The sequence below is a fragment of the Anguilla rostrata genome, unplaced genomic scaffold, assembly GCF_018555375.3.
Source record: "Anguilla rostrata isolate EN2019 unplaced genomic scaffold, ASM1855537v3 scaf0714, whole genome shotgun sequence".
Lineage (NCBI taxonomy): Eukaryota > Metazoa > Chordata > Actinopteri > Anguilliformes > Anguillidae > Anguilla > Anguilla rostrata.
Window position 1 is genome coordinate 1 of NW_026986161.1, and position 5,241 is coordinate 5,241.

A 5,241-nucleotide genomic window follows, 5' to 3' on the forward strand; every position below is an offset into this window, starting at 1 on the left:
GAAACAACAAAAACAAAAAACGCTTTTGACAGAAACCGAAGCGTGCTGACGCCAATAGCTTTGAACTGTGGCTAGATATCTAAGACATGTTGATTTTTTATTTTACTTTTCACAGATCCGGTATTCCAGCTTGAATCGTGTGAGAGATCGCCCCCTAGTGTGACAACGCAAAAAAAAAAAATATATATATATATATATGTAAGTACCTAAGTAAAAGCTTACTGCACCTGGTATTCCCAGGCGGTCTCCCATCCAAGTACTAACCAGGCCCGACCCTGCTTAGCTTCCGAGATCAGACGAGATCGGGCGTTTTCAGGGTGGTGTGGCCGTAAGCGAAGAAAGTCGCAGCCAAAGCCGTTTAAATACTGGCCGTCATGGCAAGCCCTCCTAACATTCAATAGCCTCGCTCCACAATCCGTAAATGCATTTCAGTTATCGACAAACTCATTCGAATTGGGCGAAATTACAATGTTACTAGTCAGAATGACAATTCAAGATAACTGCAATTTGAAACTGACGAGTAAGAAGGATGAATCAAGACATCTGAAAACATGCTTTCACTTGTCACAATAACTTTAAAGATATCCATAATGACATCACAAGTATGGCCATTCGAATCGTCGCACATACCGAATGATCAGCTATTTATGACGTCTGTAATTCCGTTTTGGCTAGTGAAAATGGTATTTTCATATATCTGAATTAGAATTATTCCTAGTTACATCCGCTGTGCCTGACGTGACTGCGATGCCAGGCTTCGCAATGTACATTGGGCTTCTGCTTACGGATTGAACTGGCTATGTTAATGGCTCGGGGTAGCTGATTCTTTATGAGAATTGAACTTTGTCGGACGTACGTTCTGTAGTTCTTGCAACGACCTTCGGCAATCACTTATTGCACGTCGCTTTGGGTAAAACGGCTTGCCTGATAAAATATTGGGAAAATGTATGCAAATGTAATGTTTTGCAAACCTTGTGCGATCACTTATGGCTTTACAAATGGCAGTAGCCGCCCCCTCTGAAAAAAGTAAGAAAATGCTACGGAGTGGAAAGAGATGGGGCGAAACAGTCGCCGTGTTGTTTTAGACAGGGAAGTCAACAGCTCGTTTCTCGCACCGGCCGCAGCATTTAAAACCGTGACGAAGTCGCGTCACCCTGGTTAAATGAGTTACACTCACTTGCAATTTAAAAATGCGGGCAACCCATTACATTTTAAAAGGACTTGCCATATGCCGTTGCAATGCGACTGACCTGCAGCAAAGTTGTTTCTGTGGATTTTACGCACTTTTCTTACATTTACGCCCGCTTCACGGTCTATAGGCGCCACGGCGCCATCGAGTACATTCTGCTTTTTCACAGCAACATCAGGGGAGAGCGCGAACGCAGTCCCCCACTAACAGAAATTATGCGGTCGAGATTCCCACATTTGGGGAATTCGCAGGGGTCAGCATGACCGAAGTGCAATGGCCGAGCCTCGCCCTGGGTGAACCACCTTCGTGATCATGGTATCTCCCCCGCCAGGTAAGTATGAGTTGTGCACCTCTCGGAATCTGTCCCTGCGCCACGCCGTGACTTTCACATACGTGGGTAGCACACCGTTCCAGCTGCGCAGCTCTCCAAGGCGCACAATGACGGCGAGCGAACTGTCCGATCTCACTACCTGTGACAGAATGCTGGCTCTCCTTAATATTTATACTATTACATAAAAATGCAACTTTAAAAAAAATTTAAAAATAATATATATAAATATATATATATATATAATTTTTTTTTTTTTTTTTTTTTTTTTTTAAAGTTGCATTTTTATGTAATAATAATACGCTCCCTGTCGTGTATGGATGCTATCTGAGAATGTGTGGCTACTGCTAGGCACAGAGTATATATATATTTTCCCTCTGTTGCCTCGCAGTGAGCCTACCACATTCTCAGAAGCATCCACACAGACGAGCGAGTGGTAACCGGATTCCCCATAGACGCAGCATTCCCTTGTGAGAGGCCATAACATTAGTTTCTTTTCTTTCCTTCCTTTCTGTTTTCATCGAGTATGGCACATACTAATTCGCAATGACGCAATGGGGAACGCAAAAATGCACAGTTTAATTCGAACTCCTGGCCCCGTATCAGGACGCGAGGGTTGCCGGCTAAAGTGTAAACCGAGAAAACCCCTAACCGGCAGGCCCTCGCGAATCAGGAAATGGACTGAAGGTGATTACAGGTTTCTTCCTGGTATTGAACTCGGCGCGTTTACGAGCAAGTCGACTTCGGTACGGCCTGTTTTTCCCTGAAATAACCCCCTTCTCCTCTCATTCTGAACAAGAAAAACAAAAAACGCTTTTGACAGAACCGAGCGTGCTGACGCCAATAGCTTTGAACCTATGGCTAGATATCTAAGACAATGTTGATGTTTAATTTTACTTTGAACATTTCCGGGGTAGTTTCCAGCTAAATCGTGTGAGAGATCGCCCCCTATAGTGTGTACAACGCAAAAAAAAAAAAAAAATATTATCTATGTAAGCACCGAAGTAAAAGCTTACCTGCACCTGTATTCCCCCAGGCGTCCCCATCCAAGTACTAACCAGGCCGAGAAACACCGACACAACAACCACCGAGAAAAACTCACAACGACTCCCTGCGATCCACCACAGACCCGCGAACCCACCCACAAGCCCTAAGCTGAAGCCTTCCTTATCCGGAATCAGACGAGATCGGGCGTTTTCCAGGTGGGGTGGGCCGTAAGCGAATAAAGTCGCATCCAAGAGCCGGTTAATACTGGCCCGTCAATGGGCAATCCCTCCTAAACATTCAATAGCCTCTCGCCCACAATCCGTAAGTGCAATTTCCAGTTTTATCCGCAAACTCATTCGAATGGGCGAATTACCATTTTTACTAGTCCAGAATGCACAATTTCAAAGATAACTGCAATTTGAAACTGACTAGTAAGAGTATGAATTCAAGACATCTAAAAAACATGCTTTCACTTGTCACAATAACTTTAAAGATATCCCATATGACATCCACAAGTATTGCCATTCGAATCGGCAGCACATAACGAATGATCAGCAGCTATTATGACGTCTGTAAATTCCCGTTTGGCTAGTGAAAATGGTATTTTCCATATAATCAGAATTAGATTATCCTATTTAAAAATCCTCTTGTGAAAGATAAATATCCGCTTGGGTGCCTGACGTGACTTGCGATGCCAGGCTTCGCAATGTACATTGTCTTCCCTGCTTTACCTGGATTGACTGGCTATGTTAATGGCTCGGGGTAAGCTGATTCTTTGATGATAATTGAACTTTGGTCGACGTACGTTCTGTAGTTCTTTGCACCGACCTTCGGGCAATCCCTTATTGCACGTCCGCTTTGGGTAAAACGCTTGCCCGATAAAATATTGGGCAAATTTATCAATGTAATGGTTATTGCCAAAACCTTGTTGCGATCACTCTTATGGCTTTACAATGGCAGTAGCCGCCCCCCTCAGAAAAAAGTAAGAAAATTCTACGGATTGGAAGAGATGGGGCGAAAACAGTCGCGCGTGTGTGGTTTTAGGACAGGAATCAACAGCCTCGTTTCTCTCTTCTTTCTTCTCGGCACCCGGTCCGGCAGCATTGAAAACCCGACTAAGTCCCGCTTCACCCGGTTTCAAGAGTTACAACTCACTGCAATTTAAAAATGCGGGCACCCATTACATTTTAAAGGACTTGCCATAAATGGCCGTTTGCATGCGACTGACCTGCGCAAAGTTGTTTTCGTGGATTTTAAACTCCTTTTTTCTTACATTTACGGGGCACCTTCACGTGTCTATAGCGCCAAACGGCCGCAATCGAGTACATTCTGCTTTTTTACAAGCAAACAATCAGGGGGAGCGGCCGGGGAAAAACGGCAGGTCCCCCCACTAACAGAAATTATGCCGGTCGCGATTCCCACATTTGGGGATTCCGAGGGTCGCATGAGAACCGACGTGCAATCCGAGCCGCGCACCATGGGTGAAACCACCTTTCGTATCTGGGTATCTCCCCCGCCACGGTAAGTATGATTTGTGCCCCCCTCTCTCGTGATCCTTGTCTCTGCGCCACGCCGTGACTTCACATACGTGGGTATCAACAACAAACGTTTTTTTCCAGCTGCCGCAGCTCTCCCAAAGGGGCGGGCACAAGGGACGGGCGAGCGAACTGTCCGATCTCAATACCTGTGACAGAATGCTGCTCTCGCGGAATATTTATACTATTTACATAAAAATGCAAACTTTTAAAAAAAAATAAAAAATAAATATATATAAATATATATATATATAGATATCGCAGCATTCCCTGGTGAGAGGCCATTAACATTAGTTCTTCCTTCTTTTTCATCGAGTATGCACACACGTAATTCGCACAAATAACGCATGGGGAACGCAAAAATGCCACAGTTAAGCGAACTCCTGGCCCCGTATCAGGACGCAGGGTTAGCCGGCTAAGTGTACCGAGGAAAACCCCGCAGCCCCCCCCCCCCCCCCCCCCCCCCCCCCCCCTCTCTCATTCTGAAACAAGAAAAACAAAAAACGCTTTTGACAGAAACCGAAGCGTGCTGACGCCAATAGCTTTGAACTATGGCTAGATATCTAGACATGTTGATGTTTTATTTTACTTTGCACAGTTCGTATTCCAGCTTAAAATCGTGTGAGAGATCGCCCCCTAGTGTGACAACGCAAAAAAAAAAAAAATATATATGTAAGCACCTAAGTAAAAGCTTACTGCACCTGGTATTCCCAGGCGGTCTCCCATCCAAGTACTAACCAGGCCCGACCCCTGCTTAGCTTCCGAGATCAGACGAGATCGGGCGTTTTCAGGGTGGTGTGGCCGTAAGCGAAGAAAGTCGCAGCCAAAGCCGTTTAAATACTGCCGTCATGGCAAGCCCTCCTAACATTCAATAGCCCTCGCTCCACAATCCGTAAGTGCATTTCAGTTATCGACAAACTCCTTCGAATTGGGCGAATTACAATGTTACTAGTCAGAAATGACAATTCAAATAACTGCATTTGAAACTGACGAGTAAAAAGGATGAATCAAGACATCTGAAAACATGCTTTCACTTGTCACAATAACTTTAAAGATATCCATAATGACATCACAAGTATGGCCATTCGAATCGTCGCACATACCGAATGATGCAGCTATTTATGACGTCTGTAATTTCCGTTTGGCTAGTGAAATGGTATTTTCATATATCTGAATTAGAATTATTCCTAGTTAAATCCGCT

The 5,241-nt window shown here is 44.6% G+C and overlaps 3 non-coding genes across 3 annotated transcripts; all 3 read right to left on the reverse strand.

Moving 5' to 3' along the window:
• Window positions 1-215: 215 nt before the first annotated feature.
• LOC135246683 (5S ribosomal RNA) lies at window positions 216-334 on the reverse strand. The gene has a single exon (XR_010327858.1). It is a non-coding gene; the product is annotated as a 5S ribosomal RNA (ribosomal RNA).
• Window positions 335-1,364: 1,030 nt separating this feature from the next.
• Window positions 1,365-1,528, reverse strand: LOC135246685 (U1 spliceosomal RNA). The gene has a single exon (XR_010327860.1). It is a non-coding gene; the product is annotated as a U1 spliceosomal RNA (small nuclear RNA).
• A 3,200-nt stretch (window positions 1,529-4,728) lies between these two features.
• Window positions 4,729-4,848, reverse strand: LOC135246684 (5S ribosomal RNA). Its single transcript, XR_010327859.1, has one exon. It is a non-coding gene; the product is annotated as a 5S ribosomal RNA (ribosomal RNA).
• Window positions 4,849-5,241: the final 393 nt, after the last annotated feature.